At 39.5% G+C, this 16,947-nt stretch overlaps 1 protein-coding gene across 1 annotated transcript in view; it reads left to right on the top strand.

Moving 5' to 3' along the window:
- MESR3 (misexpression suppressor of ras 3) overlaps positions 1-16,947 on the top strand; it is a 301,273-nt gene that overhangs the window by 79,896 nt on the left and 204,430 nt on the right. Inside the window, exon 2 of the mRNA XM_071598439.1 lies at positions 2,289-2,427. The gene's annotated coding sequence lies outside the window, so the exon portion shown is untranslated. The remainder of the gene's footprint in view (positions 1-2,288; positions 2,428-16,947) is intronic.

The raw sequence follows: 16,947 nt of genomic DNA on the forward strand, positions 1-16,947 counted from the left end.
TATGAATATGTTTTCGCCGTTTTGCGAGTTTTAGGGTTTGACTGTGCGTGTGAAATAGTCCCGTAAGCTTATACATATATATTTTTATGTATGTATATATATATATATATATATATACTATATATATATATATATATGTATAAACGTATATTAATTCTATTTATAGACATATTATACATGTACATATATATATATATTTTTTTTTAACATGTTTATCACACATGTACATCTCCGATTCGACCCCAACTCATTATTGCATCCCTTAACTTTTTTATATTCTTCCTAAATTCATGAAGCCAATGTTCCTAAAAGTCCATTGTCTCCTGCCGCAACTCACCAACTAAGCTATCTCCACCTCTGTTAATCACTGCCTCGAACCAATAGTCCATTCCCTCTCCTCCTATATATAAAAGATAATTGCCATTTCCTGGAACTCCTGAATTCAACCACCTTTCCCTGAGACATCCTAATTGCCATGGCAACCATTGACGTCACCTCCCTTTACACATCCATGCCGCATGCCGAAAGTCTCCCCTCCCTTCTCCACTTCCTTTGAATAGGACCTCCCCCACACATCCCTAGCACGGAAGTTTTCATTAATGTTTCCCGTTTCATCCTTAGTCACCATTCCTTCTCCTACAATAAGCAATTGTACTTCCTGGTGAACTAATGAGCCAAAGGAATTAAATGTAAATATTATGCCAACATCTATCTTGGTCATCTATAACAACAATTTCTCTCCAACTATTCTTCCTTCTCTGGTCACATGGCACCGAATTGCTTAATTCCATCTCTATCCTCATCGACTCCTCTTTCTTTCACTTCTAAAATATGGTCACTATCAAAGAAATTAGTGACCACAGAGCTGTAAAGGCTGCTTTCCATGTGATGGGTCCGAAATAAGAATCTTAATCTAAAAATTTACTTGTTCAACTACGGGGACTGTAATGTTTTTAAATACATGTTACAGGCCATTTGAAAATTTTAAGAAAAATGGTAATCACTGAAATGCTGAGTATATGTGTGATCACTTCCTTGAGATCACGCCCTCAGCAGTCAACAGGTTCATTCTAAGGAAATTTATAAAAGATAACACTGACCGAAAATTAAACGGCATTACGCGGAAGTTATAAAATCGTAAATAAGTAACAGCCTATGTCACGTCAAGATGAGAAATATTCGGAACGCGATCTATAACGACGAACGGTATGAGATCACTTAAAATTATTAAATATCGACAGAGAATTCCAATAAGGAATTTCGGAAAGCGTATTCAAAACGGAAAGTTTAGCTAAAAATTTACACGAAAATTCAAAAGCATGTCTCCTTTGTCGGAGAGGTACAGGGAAATAAGTCTGCAATTAACTTACTCAAAAATGAGAAAGGCGAAAAAGTAACCAGAAATTTATAAAAGTTCTAGTTGTTCCGTATAATCCTTTTTTCAAAGCCTCTTCACCAATTTCTCACCGAATGTCTCCGATATGTTACCAAATTCTTTCTGGCAACCGCTGTCCGAAACTGAAATTTAACATAAAGTGAAATTGAGCGTTTATTAACTCTAACAAATCCCCCGGGCCGGATCGAATACCAGCTCGTATATTTAAGGAACTAGCGTCATAAATGGTGCCGTACCTAGGAATCTTATATAATGGGTCTCTGATAGATCAAAAAGTTTCCAGTAACTGGATAGCAGCTACTGTTACTATATAGCCTTTATTTAAAAGAAGTTACAGAAGGGAACTGGGTAATCACAGATTTTTTCTCTCATATACATATCAATTAAGGCAATCGAGCATATAATTGTTAGTTCCATAATGAGGCATCTCAATAATCAAGAGTTACTAAAGAAACCAGCACGGTTTCTGAAAGGGTAAATCCCACTTGCAATTTTTATTCATGATACACACAGTTTGGGTTCGGGAGTAAATAATATTCAAGTGGGTTCGGTTATATAGACTTAAAAAAAAACTTTAACTAAGTATCTCATGGTAAAAGACTCACATAGCTAGAAGCTCTCTTGTCCCATAGGCTTCGCCATGCTTCTCGCAGGGCCCCAGATGTGTCTCCACGCACTTAACCAAATGCGTCACTATTCCATGACGGATTCCACCCTAAGCGTTACTGCACTCTTTCTTGTTTATTATCTCATGAGATCCATATCCCACTTTATCTGGCTGGCAGTTTTCGATGCTCCAACATATGTTTCACCCACACCCCCACCCTCCACGCCAAGTCTCCGCGTCACGTACTCTTTTTTATATTCAATGTGCTCTTTTTCTCTTTTTCAGGATCTCGAGGGACAATAATAGAGCCTTTTTCGGCGTCGCTATTTCCTGTCACCTCACATCAAACTGTCACTTTTACGCCAAGTGAAAGTATGACGAATACCACGATGAACGCCATCTAAGCTACCGGATCTCATTTGAGGTAAATTATGACTGTAATTTTGCTTAAAATGCTACAACAGAATTTTATTTTTTCCAAAATGCTTTCCAAATCATGGGATAAAATGTGAAGAGAAAATATGCAATTAATTTTTAAATGTCATGAAACGAATCTCAAGCTTTAAAGGTTTTATGCTACTCAATTTTGACCTGCCAGGTTTTTTCGCCGGTCATATAATAAGTAAGGCATTAATAGATTAAGGATTTATAAATAATTTACAATATAATTATCATATCCAAAAATTCAATGCTGTTATATAAGTGCGCTTAATTAAAAGTTTTCCTCTGCATTTTTAGACTATATTGATGAAAATAAGATGGATATTACGGATGAGGAAGACCCTGTGTTGATTTTTTAATCGCAAGTTTCACGTTAACTTTGTCAGAACCATAATACTAGTTTTCGATCTCAAAATTTCATGAGCATTCAGCCGATAAAAAATTGTTGTGTTAGTAAAAGTAGTGGTGTTTACTTGAGTGGAAATGGAAAATTTCTTATCTTGAATTTAATTCAAATTCCTTTTATGTTAGTTTAGATAATAAGAAAGAGAGCTTCATATATTTGTATTCAGACCATGATATTGAGTGGTATAGTTTCAAAAACATGCATGCATATTTACATTGTATTTACCTAGAAAGTCCAGCTACAAGTAAAATTGTTTTTATTCCGATCATTACTCATACATCAGTATTGAGATTTTTATCGAACAGCAGAGCACATAGCCTGTTAAATCGAAAACTGACGACAGAGAAGAATCTATTCTTGAATTCAACGCCAATGATATCCATAAGACTAGCCTGATCTATTGGAACTTTTCTCTATCGTGTTTACATTTCATCCATCTTTTGACCTAATGGTTTCTTGTGTACTAGACTCGAATACCAGTATTATAAATGAAAAAATTGAATGAAACTTTCCGCAGAGCTTTTTGGTTATGTTTCCAGGGGCACTTCCTAGAAATAATCGAATATGCTACTTTTATCTGGCCTTAGCTTGGAATAATGGATGGCATTCCATTATTCTTCGCATGAATTTACAGTAATACTTTACCGAGTTCTTTTTCTTCGCCCTCTTTATCTAATTCACCAACATGTGTTAATCAAAAGTCATCCTTAGTAATATGCTTAAATAACCTCGATTGCAAATAGGTTTTTCCGCATGGATGAATAAATTCGTTCCAAACGGTGTGATACTGAAAATACCTCAAATTGACTCATTTCCAAGGTAACCTAACAAATGCAAACACTTACTTTTTCGAAACTAGAAATTCAGTCGTAAACAAAAGAGTACGGTTCAGGGCTGGGCCAGTTGTCTGGGGAATAATGTACTAAATGCCAACGGGCCGTGTATTTATGAAGAAATAAAGTAAGAAACTCTGGTGTCACGATATTGAGACTGGAAGACGGAAGGAAGATATGAGGGAGAATAATTAAATGAGGCAGGCATTAATGGATCATCTCGCCAGCACTATTCAGTATACAAGCAGAACTGTGGAAACATCAATGGCAGGCAGTAGTAAACTAAAATGTGTTCAGTGAATTTTCTCAAAACGAGGGTTAATTTATTTGTTTCCAATCCAAACTTTCTTTGTATTCTTAGTTCCTGTTATGGTATAATTACAAAATATAACGTTATACTTCCTATTTAAATGACTACTTATATACTTGAGAAAAAGCGATTCGGCAGGAAAACAAGTAGGAGAGGTAATCTGATAGAAAAATTGAGTGGGGAATATCGGCAAACCAATCTGAAAACCGATAAACATTGATGATTTTGACATTTAGGAATACCAAAAATGAAAGAAAAAATAAATAATTACTTGGACATATAAAATATTTTCATCTGCATGTAAATCACACTGTTTGGTGATTATAAATTTTATGCAACATTTTCACTTTTTTGTTGCGTTGCAGAGGAGGCAGAGTTGACATCTTTTATCAAATTTTGATGAATCTGTCACTAGAATTTATTCACTCTACTGGGACGGACCTATCAGTCCCAGTAAGCGTACTCGTCAACCAATAAGTCTCTCTCTTTCAATTTCTCGAGCACGCGTAACGAAAAGCTTTGAGCCAACTTTTTAAACGCAATTCTCCGAAATGATTTCTGATTAACGTTCCTTAATAGTGCATTTACGGTATTCATAAATCAGTGTTCCCTTTTATTAGTCCTGAAGGCAAATCGTGCGAGAATAATATCTTTCCAATTCCCAACGGAGCTGGTGTCATTCAAAAGCCACCGATTTATGAAAAGAAATCCCTGGATTTATTCTGATAGGGTGGCTTTCCATTTTTTCCCTCTCCTGGAATCCAATCTTTCTGAAAGAGGTCCTCTCGAACTCTCCGAAAGCAAAGTTGGAAAAAATATGTGGAATTTTCGCGCCCGTTTGCGCGAAGAAACCAACCTCCACAATCGGGAAAATTTCCCCTCTTAAATATTTTCAATGAAAAATGAAAGTGCCATATTCTTCTGCGCCATCTCGCGTCATCGGGCGTCCCCAAAGCCCGAACTTCTTATCTCGGTTGAGCGTAGGCATTTGTCACCGAACTAACCACCGCTCCTCCGAACCGCCGGCGTTAAGCCCGATCAAGAGATGAATGTCCCTTCCTCATAACTTTCCCTTATCTATTTAAGAATCTAAAGAATTGTCAATTTATTTCTCCTCTCCTGCTCTCTGCCATAAAACCAATCCGAGCCCTCGTTTATCGAATTTCGTACTGTTTTGGTTGAGCACACCATAAACAGAGGTGTGCAAAATTTTCTTTCCTCGCATGCCATTTATTTTTCAAATTGCAAACTTGGTCCCACTTACTTTGGCCGGCGAGACAGATTCACGTCACTATTCGCCTTTTCTTGCCTATGAAATCGTTGCGTCCATCTAGTCAGCTTCAAATTTGTTGATCTTGGGGGTTAATAAAGCAATCGTATAAATGGTCACTTGCTATGCGACTTTCAAGAAAACTGGGTTAATGGTAACGTACAATAATTATTGCTACCATCGTATTTATCACATAGAAACATTTGCAAGGATTGGAAGTAAGTGGCTCAAAGTAACAACGAATTTCTGTTCGTAACAAGGTTGTTCCTTAGAGTAAGTTTTTGAGGCATTCAAACGTGATTGACAGGAGGGATTAAAAGGCAATTGGGCGTTGAGAATCCGCAACATGTTATTGTAACGTGTACACAAATATGCGACGAATGGAATCGATGAAATTGGTCATATTTCATTACTAATATGCCCTGTTTGTAATTTTTGTCCGAAAAAGGTTTAATGAATCTAATTATTTCAGGTAATAATATGAAGCAAGGGGGTTTGTCAAATGGATTTCATTTTGCGTGTGTAGAATTAATCAGGAATCGATTCATGAGCTAATTAGTAGAACATAATAAATCCAAATATAAGCATGTACTTAGGGACTCGCTTTTCCTTGATGAAGTCATTCTGATTGAAAATTCGTAGCGGTACCTAGCAGATTGTATACAAAAAGTCTCTATTCCCCTCACAAAGGACTGTAACTTCTACCGCCGCCGGCTCAATAAATTTCCACGAATCCCTTTTGGGGGCAACCAGGTGTAATTCTGCACACAATATTTTTGCACCCGACTCGCTCCCTCAACAACTCTGGTCGCTCTCCACGCCCGACGCGACGATTGCACTCGCGCGCGAAATACCCAAATTTTGGCCAACTGACGCAAGAAAATGGCAATCACGGAAAACTGGAGTAGGGGAGGGCGGTTAAATTATGCACCGGATGCACGGAAAACAAAAAAAATAAATCTCGCCCATCCACGCGTATGCAGGCGTCGAGAGGAGAGTCGAAACGTAATGCGACTAGTGTCACCGATGGCGGGGCGGTAGGAGATAGGACTGTTGTCGATGGACATCCGCGGCGAAAAGGAGAGGGAAAACGGGGGATAGGGAAGGGGCGTTAGTGTCGCCACAAACGCCTCCCACCATCCCTACCCTCGCCGATCCTTTCGCGGTGCGGACCAAAGTGCGGACCGACGCCGTCGCCTTGATAATGACCGCGGACGCGACGCCAGGGCCCGCCTTCTAAACCCTCCGACCTGAGAGATAGAGCGCCTTTGCTCGCGTGGAATGCTGTTTACGCCTATGGCTCCTCCCCACTCCCATCCTGCTTAAATGACCTCTTCCCTCTTGGCCCTGTCCTCCCGTGGGCCATGGTTCTGTGAACTTCCCTCGCACCCCCCTTTCTTCCCGCCTCCGCAAAAATTCCCTTCCCTCCGGGTTTTGACGGAGGGGGGGATGTTCGGATGCATCAGGGCTAATTTGCGGACCGGAGCTGAGGGACCCTTTGCGGACCCTGGCCGGATTCACAGGAAAATTCCGCGCGGCACCGCGAAATTAATCTTCCATCTCACCAACCCACACTCTCAGCCGTCCGTCCCCGTCCGCGTTCCTAGGTGGGGAAGGGGTTCGCACGGGTGGCGGCGGGGGAAGTCGCCCTGATGGGCAGTGGGTCAAACACGAGTGCGGAAAATTAATTCGGCTCTCTCGGTCTCCTTGCGGGGCTCTTCCCCCCCCCCTTCCCCACGATTGAAACCGCGTTCCACGTCATTAACCCCCTCACCCCTTGAACCCATTCCCCTCCCCGCTTACTCGCAACCCCTCTTTCCTCCTCCTCCCAGCTTTTGCCGGACGAGGTGGACAAGTATTTGGAAATTTATTGCTCCAACCGGGGTGGGAACGTCACGGGTATGCGACATTTTCCGTAATATCAGTAGTCTAGGTAAAAGGGTCGATTTATTGTCGGGACGAGTTTTTGCCCAACAACAAGGCTGGAATCTATGCCCGCTATAAACTGTCCGTCAATTCAAACTTCACCCACAAGCCGTGTATTCGGCGGCTTTAATTAAACCAGCACTAAAAACTAATTTAAAGCTTTTGTCGGCAATACCGGGATATTTTTGTCCTTCGAGGGACTTTTGTATTTTATATATAATCCCAAATTCATATGCGTCCATTATGAAGCCGGAGAAATGTGACCAATGTTTATTAACTGACCCTTTTCGAGAACTGCTCATCTCGCGTAAGAACGGGCGCCAAAAGAACTGAAATACTCGAGATAAATATTCAGAAAAAAATGCTTGCTTTTTTGGTTCAAACTTCATTCCCAAAATATTTGTACATATCCGTCCCCTCACTTTATTATATCACTTTCCTTTTCACATTCTGATTCATTCATTTAAATCAAATTTTTTCTTTCTGGCAATGTAGAGGGCAAAATATAACTGTTTTTAAGGCTTTTGCTAGCCATACTTCACAGAGCTCCCATCAAAAATGGAAATATTTTGGTATGGTAACATTAAAACATCGGCCGTAAGTACCACAGGCTATATTCACTTGGTGATAAATTTACTATTGATGAAATCAAAATTTATTTTAAAATGCACGTAACTTCCTTTTGCCATTTCTCATCTCTTTTGCTGGTTATATCGTTGTATGTAATAAATAATGTTAATTAATAATATAATGAAAATCATTTTTATCCCTTGCATTAAGTAAGTGAGTATTAAGTTATGATGTTTCCGTGAGAGAGGAAGGCCAAGTTAAGCGTCGAAATGGGAGGACAAAAATTATGCCGGGTGGAACAAGTTACCTATCTCACAAGTGTATTAGACCGAGGTGCCAAAGAATGAGGGACCTAGAAGGGGAATGACATTAGACAAAGAAGATTACGCATTGAGGAGGGAATACGTGTATGGTAGGGGAATAGAGCTAAGGATAAAAACAAAAGTTGTGAAAGCTTTGGTATGGGTTACGGCCACAAATATTATGGTTGAAGCAGGATGATAGGTGTAGATTGGAGGTTTTTAACTGTGAGTGTGGAGGAAATATATATATATATATATATATATATATATATATATATATATATATATATATATATATATATATATATATATATATATATATATATATATATATATAGATTTTGCTGGTTGACGGCCGCCCAGAGCGTTGTTCATAGTGAACCTCTTCCCGGCCCTCCTTAAAGGCCTTTAACAACCTCGAAACTTGTGAGTAGGACAGAGAAGAGTCCCCGTAAGTCTCATGAATCATTTTGTTAGTGTTCTCAAGAGATATTTTTTCGGTTTAGTTCAACAATTAATCGCGTAACGTTACTCGATTCCATTTTTTCGTGACACGGTTGGCACGCAGACTTAGGGTAACTGACATCCTGCCACTTTCACAGCTTATAGAGCACTGACACCGGTTTCATGACAAAGCTTAGCGCCTCTTCCACGTAATCCAAGTAGTTTGATCTCACTCCGACGAATAGGAGCGGCACGAGAAATTTAATTGCAAAATTTTCGGAATGTACCCCGTGTATGCATGTATGTATGTAAATATATATATATATATATATATATATATATATATATATATATATATATATATATATATATTTACTCACATCCGTAATTTTTCCCTTTTTAATCAAATTAATAGGAAGAAATGATCAGAACGGTATGTTAAACAGTCAGACGCATTAAAGCCTTCTTATACTTCTACTGGATTATTGGGAGGGTTTATTGCCATACTATATACCTGCCTTCTCAATCAGTTCCAATCCTTACCCCAGAGGAGCTCTTTTTGTGTACTCAACTCTTTTCATTGAAACTGAAAGCGGTGACCCTTCTGGTTTCTCCGCGAAATTCCAGGCACTTCCCTCACTGTTACCAGTCCTCCTCTCCCTTTTTCCTCTCCCTATTTTCATTTATCTTGGATATATTATTTACTTCCGTTTTTCATTTACCTTTCATGCCCTCTTCAATCCCGTAGTTTCGTCCTCTATAGTGGCCCTCGCGGAACAGCTTATCGTTCCCTTTTGCACGTCCGCTCCCTCCTGCATGTCCGAGTGCGGGTACGTAACTAAGCCACCGGGGTCGCGGAGCACTCCACTGCTTTGCGAATGTCAACTCATCCTCTGCCGTGAGCAGAAACCTAAACGGGCCCAACTTCAAAATTGCCTCTCCCAACTCCGAGTGGCAGATAGCGTACCAATTACGACACACGACAGAGAGTCATCTCACCAATCCGACCTCAGACGACCTCCCTTCCCTTCCGCGCCTACCCGACCCGACTACTCTCTCTCTGCAACCCTCACTCGTTCTCCTACTACTCCTTCACCCCTCCCATTTCCTGCTCACCTTCCCCCCCAGACTCCCCACCTCCCATGGTAACCACCGTGGGTGTCACAAACGTGTGACAGGGAGAGAGAATTGCTTGTCTTCGAACCACAAGGTCACGGTTTGGATTCCCGCTGGGGATGACGAAGTTTGTGTGTTGGTCTGATGGACTTGGGTGTAAAGTACAAGAGATTGGAACAACTTTGTCTCCGTTCCCAGTCAATAAATTGCTCAAGCTCTCTTCAAATCAATTCCACGAAACGCCATTTATTTATCTTGCAGTGTATACGTGAAGGCATATTTAGTTTTTGCTGAAACCTCAAACCTGTTTGAAGTTTCAGCAAACGTCAACTTAGTTGTGTTTTAGCTAACCTTTTTACGCAGTAAAGTAAGAAACTGATACTTGTCTTTAATGCCAAATGGAAGACCTTCATTATTTTAAAAATATATTAATATAATACATATTTGTGCTTGCATGTTAGACGAGAAGTCGTTTTACAACTAACTAGATTCCGCCTCAAAATAAAGATGAGTTATTCAAAAAAGATAATCCTCAATCAGCATTATTTGCGTGGAGGAATTCATTTAATGCAATGGAAGTACATTTATTTCTGCCATTTTTTTATTATTCCGGAGAATTTGTTTTCTGCTTAAGTTGGCTCTGTTTTTGAAGGCACTATACCATTTACTTGAATCCAATGATCATGTGTGATTTAAAAATTAGGTCACAAAGTTCTGGACATTTTTTTACAGAATTTAAGAATCAAGAATCAGATTCACGTGTGGTAAATGAGTTCCTCAAATGGTCGCAGAGTTAAAAAAATTACACTATTTGACATAAACTGCGAAACATTCTGGCTCATGTTCTGCATTTGGTGCACCGTAGTTGGTAGGAATGCCCTCGGAACTCATTAACCTCACCAGTGATGTTATTCGGTGGTAAAATTTCATTTCGGTTTCGTCTTTCACTCGAAATTTTCCCCTGCAGCACTCGCCAGAAATTCTGATGCGAAAAGGACAACTTCAAATTGGGTCCCTAACATTCCCGAGCAGGGAATCCGTCACCCGAGGAACAAAGCTTCGGGTCATAATGTGTCGCGCTGCTTGATAATGAAACACAAAATCTATGCATTTGTTTCCTGTATTCTGTGAGCCCTCAGTTCGAATTCCCACGTCATTTTGGTACTGTCAACTTCACTTTTCGAAAATAGAGATCTTTCCTAAATAACCTGAAAAAATTCAAATCCGAGTGAGATTGTACTCGGGTAAGGTACTCTCATTAGCTCCAATGTAGACAGAGGAAAAATCCGTCCCTTTCTAAAAATCTAATTTAGTAATTTCCTTTGTAAAGTCTGTTGACAGTTATTGCAAAATAAACATTTTTTTAATATAAGAGATTTTTCTTCAGCAAAAAATTTAATCAAAATAAATCCCTTACCTTGTTTATAAAAGATATTTAATTCGCAGTACCAATAAAATTCATTCACATTCGATGTAAAGTATAAAACCGAGTGTATTGGATGGCATTTGCAATATTTTTTCTCGGTCACTACTGCCCTGATATTCATGTAAACACACGATTAATTACGCATTTCTTCAGGGATGAAGTAACAGTTTATTCAGAGCCTACATATACCTGAACCCATGTTAAGATGTGCGCAATACCAAAAGAGATTATTAAATTCCAGACTAAATGAAGTAGGAAAACATTTCTATCTCCAATAAATGAAATTACGCTTGCAATTGTAGTTTTATTGCTCTGGTTACCTTAAGTATTTGTGGCTTTGTGGCTTTCTTGTTAAGTGATAAGCATTTTTATCAGCATGGAAACAGCAATAAATGTGTTCCGCTGCACATAACCGTGTGTCACATGGTAAAAGAAATCAGTAATCAACCCGCGGGTTGGTGTGACAGGTGAAGATAGAGGTCACGTAGTGCTAAATCCAACGGGTTTCGTTTCTAAGTTGCACAGCACAGCCAATGGCGTGTGGCATTCACATATCAATTTAAAGGGACAGTTTCTTCCCCCGTGCCGCATTTCGCTACTCTGGAAGATCTGGTACCTGAAAATTCAGTGCAGGTGAAGCTGAGGGTGCTCAGAGGTGTCACCCGGAATTGTAGCCGGGTTCTCCGGATAGTATGTCGCCCAGCTCTCTAATAGCTGGACTGCTACACCCCTTGCTTGTAAAACACGGAAAAAATCCTTTCCTTTCCAAATTCTCATGCGATGCTGGTCATAAATTTCCTTCGTTTTAAGTATAACTCCTCTCCCTGTACCATATTAATTTTTAATTACTTGCGAATATGATTTTTAGACAGACCTCATCTCATCAAAATCGCGGTAAAAAAAATCCGTCCCTTTAACTGGAACCTTTTGCAGCTGCATTTGAGTGAAAAAATATTTGTTTCTCTTACCCACCTTTACCTCTCTTAACCACTACCCCTTCTGCAGTAGTGGTTGACTTTGTCTGGTCTATCAGAAGATTTACAAGTTAATATTCTTTGAACTACTTCCTGCTTTTCGACTCTATTGTTCTATGCATCCTAAACCACCTCGAAAAATGTTTCGAAATCACTTTAGGGAAAATCAAATCATTTCACGTATCGGATAAATTTAATCCAGAAATTTTATCACTAACCTAGAAATATTTTAAATCTAAGCATCTTTCAAAATTATCTTTCATAATATTTACTGTAACTTTGAAATAAATCTGTCGCCCTGGCATGCCAGAGAAATATGCTACATATTACAGTTATGGTGCTCAAAATTAAATAAATTGGCTCAAAGACATTTCCCTTCACCTTCGAATAGTGACGAATGCAATTATCTATCTCAAATTTGCGACGGCGGAAAGTAGGGCGTAGCTGACCATCAAATGAAATTAGATAGGCTTATGCTTGTAACTTTTATTTCGTTTATCTTGAAACGATCTCAGAATATTTTCCTCCGATGCGCCGCGCAAAAAAATAAAGTTTAAGTCCCTCTTTTTAATTTCTGGCAGTAAATCGAAAAAGAGTCCTTTTATCTCTCCTCTCTCTCTCTCTATCTTTCGGTTTCGCTCTGCGTGGGCGTTTCCGCGAGTCTGCGGCCCTTCCTCCCCTATCGGCACCGCTCTGCCCCTTTGCCATATTTATTCAACGCTTTTATACGGGCGCATTTTAATTAAAACGGAAGAGTCTGCCCCTTATCGAGTAAACAGTTTGCGCCGGGCAGCGCTTGCCCGGATATCGATTCTCACGCTTCTGGCCTTCTCTCAGATCGAGAGAGTAATCTTGATACTGGCCCTAAATAAATGCAAAAAGACCCACAGAAAGAAATTTTTCAAGGAAATATATTTGTAGCTCAAGTGAGTGTCTTTAGAATAAAATGGTATGCATCTGACACAGCAGATTATATTTCCCTTTAGTCAGCAGTATATGGCGTGAGCATTCATCTAAAGATAAAATGTAGCAGTCGTTATTAAGGTGGAGGCGACCAACAGCTAAGGTTATTGGTATCATTATGGAGAGGTGGGTAATTTGGATGTGAGAGGATTTTATGGGTACTTGAATGGGCGAAGAGATATCCGCAGTCAGCATTTGACTACTTTTGATGAAAGGCGTCAAGGGGTCTAAACATTTAACATTCCATACGACAGATGGATTGCTCCAGTTGAAGTTCCCTCCCCATGGCTATCCAAGTAAGGGTGATTACTATTAATAAGTCTTGCCACCACCGGAATTTGAATTCGATCCCCAAGGATGGTAAGTTTGTACACTAGCCACCGCAGTGAAGGTAATATTTTCAAATAAATATTTGCATCAAGGCTTGAATTTTCTAGAAGTCCATGTCTTGGCTTGGTTCGTACAATGCAAATAAAAACAAGGGAAACCTAATAGGGGCTTCTGTGTCGGTAATGCAATACATCGAAACCGCCGGCCGAGAAATGCGGCCTTTGGCGGCGCGTTAGAAGAAATAGGCACGAGCAACAAAAATTACTCTCACGGCCAAAAAGGACGCTGAATACAATCTGTCACCGGGAGGAATCCATTCTTATAATGTGCGTCATAAAATATTTAGCGGAAATTCTTTGCGCTTCGGTCGTGAAACTCCAAAAATGCGCCTGCGTAAGTAAGGGATGGGTAGGACGTCTCCCATTTAAGGGACACCGCTGTCTGATATCGCTCGTGACCGAAGCGTGGGATGAAGGGAAAGGACGCGTCCCTCCCCCGCCCAATTCCGGCTGTGGACCCTCTCTCCCGCGGGAACCCTCTGCCTCCTCCCGTCCTTACTGCCTCCCCCACAAACCCATTTTCCCTCATTCACCCTCCTCCATTCATTTTCTTTCCTCTTTGGTCTCCCTTCACCCCTTCATCCGTTGGGACTCGAACCTCCCTTGGGATCCTTTAGTACGTGGAAGAGCTAAAGAGGCATCCTAAAAGAAGCATTTTTTGTGCGAATTACATTTGTCACGTGCTTACAATTTTGAACATATACTAGAAAGGAAAGGATGGATGGGGAACAGAGAAAAAGAATTTAATTTTTTTTCATCTGACTTTTGAGTTTGGAGCTCAGTGCCATTTTCAGTTTTACAGCATAAGTTTAGATATTCATACACACGAGGATGATAAGAAGAGGGTAAAAGTGGAAGAAAGTCATAAAAGAAAAATTAAAAATAAACGAAGTGCATTAAAACCACTGGAAATTAGAGCCCAAGTCGATGCCAAAAAGCATAAAAGGCTTTTGGTTCGAAGAATATGCGTTCAGAGGGAGGGCATGAAAAATGAGATATTAATGGAGGAAAGTAATTTGGAGAACATTGGTCGTGCATCCCCCGACAAATTAATCATCTTTAAGGGTTAATTAAGCAAGAAATAGGTAATCTGAAGATAAGTAAAAAATCCTATAATATCCTTTCATGTAAAATCTAGATGAAACGGTGCTTTGCAAGTATCACTATTTAAGCCTGTTGGATTGTTTGATCCTGTTTGGAGTAAAAATAAAAGATTTACTATTTTAGAAACTGCTACCATGGTTGGTAATAAAAAATGGAAAGTAAAAAATCGCGTTGAGGTTTTATTGCCAACTGGAAATACTGTACTAATTTTTGGCTACATTTTGTCTCTCTATCTCTGTATTCTGTACCTATAGGTTGGTAATTTACGATATTTAGTATATAAAGACGGGCATAATTAAGGAGCCTTTCTGAAGAATTAAATTAATTGGTTCATCAGTAAATTAGTTCGTGTAATATGAGTAATTGTGATATAAATGAGACAGCATATGTCGCGGCCATTTTATGGCGCTGTAAAAGTTATTCTAAATCATGGCAAAGGAAGTAGGCCTGCATTTTGCATTTTTTTCTACTTTGAAGGAATAATTAGGAAGTTAAATGAAATCACATCGCGAATTTTAATTATTTCACCCTCGTTCAGACAAGTTACGCCATTTTCGTTGCCTGGAGTGGTGGACAAATTCATTCCGCTAAGTCCGATGTTGCCCATTACACTCAAATTGAAAGAAATATCCCCTTTTCGGTATATGCAAGATGGACTAGATCCAGTAGGAATAATGTACCTAGGTGACGGTTCAATTCCGAATATTACAATGCCAGATTATTGAGACTCGACCCCGTCATGGCAAGGGAGTTCTTTTTACCCCTACAACTCGCACACGCTCACCTTTCTCAATTTTGTCCCCAATGTCAGGAGAGGAAGGCAGGGGGGGGGTGTTGAAATATCGGATGCCACCTGTCTCCTTGACAGACGTCTAACTTCCTTTCACTTCTCATCTCATCGCACATCAGTCTCGCGATTCCTAATCCGTCTTCGCTTGCTTCGGGTGCGCCGATTTTTCTACACCTGTGCCTCCGATGTATGAAAATATATCCTTCGATGCATGGGAATATGGGACCAGAAACATGAAGGCGCTCACTGGGGCTAGAAAGCACCTGAAGCAAGTAAACAAATGAGGTCAGAATGGGGCTAAGGCAAGCAGTAGATATGGTTATGCCCCATGGACTTGCACTACGATATTGCGTGAAGAATAATTCGGTAAAACAAGTAAGCCTATAGGAATAAGTTCAGACTATCTTGGGAAAATGCGATTCCTTTCAAGTATTGTTCCGTAAGTCTATACAGGGAATTACGGCAAAGGATGTAATTAAGTTATCCAATAGAATAAATATGATAAATGATACTGATATTTAGAAGGTAGTTATGAACATACTAACTCATGATGAAGTTATTTGAACGGTAATAATTATTATTTTCTAATTTTAATCACTAATAGTGCGAGAGAGGAATGATTCCATCATGAAAAATTATGTCCGTTTGTAATTATGTCTATTCCTCATTGGAAATCCTATTTATAATTTCGTCCAAGCAAGTCATTTGTATTTAGTATTACCCTCTCGTTGAACTCGTGCAATTTTTTATCTCTCCAACGCATAAACTCTCTCATGTAATTTTGCCCCGTAGAATAATAACTCTCCTCTCGGGTATTTACATAATTACGTGATTTTTTCTTCATGTAAATGAAAATTTGTGTGTATTTCAAACAACTATCCATTCATATTTGTTATTCGTTTTCTTGAATATTAATATTGCTGCGCTGCACACTAAATAATTGAGAAATATTTGGAAAAAGTGTATCAAACGCGAAAAAAAACCTCAATTTTAATTTTTCATTCGATTATTTCCATTCTCCCTTTTTATTAAATACTCACTCTTTTAACTGTTCCATTAATATTTGATCGATGAATAGAAAGTTTCTTTATCGGAGCTCCGCATATGTCTCTGAGTTTTTTTTCCACAAAGTAGACGCAAGGTTATTGTGACGCCCATGTGTATCTTACGTTTGCGATATTTATGCCTATCCATTCCAATCTCTAGCTATAGGGGTGATTACTATTATAGTTTGATAGCCTACCGTTTGAGGTAGGTGTTTGATGGACACCGACTGAACATGGCAATATTTCATGGCATCTCTGTAACCAAGAAACCAACAGACTCTCAAAGAACCTTTCTTCAATTCTACACACGTTTTATCTCCCTCCATTACCCCAATATGCTCATTAATTTGCTCTCCCTACCTCGCCCGTCATAAGTTCTCCCTTCTATCACAGCCTTTGACATTCCGACCCCAATCAAAATTATCGGCATCCTCCACTTCTTCCTTTTGTTTTCTCCCAACTATATTCTCTTCTCCACCACCATGCCTAGTATTCCTTCACTTGAATTCCTTTACGTCAATTTCACCTTTTCCATCCTGCTCCACACCCACATCCTATGAGTCTCCACTCGACACCTATCGTCTTCCTTCGATGACAAGCCTGTAAACGCAAGTTTTCACTCATATTTTCTTAA

This window comes from Hetaerina americana, unplaced genomic scaffold (assembly GCF_022747635.1).
Source record: "Hetaerina americana unplaced genomic scaffold, ioHetAmer1.1.p SCAF_10, whole genome shotgun sequence".
Taxonomy (NCBI): Eukaryota; Metazoa; Arthropoda; class Insecta; order Odonata; family Calopterygidae; genus Hetaerina; species Hetaerina americana.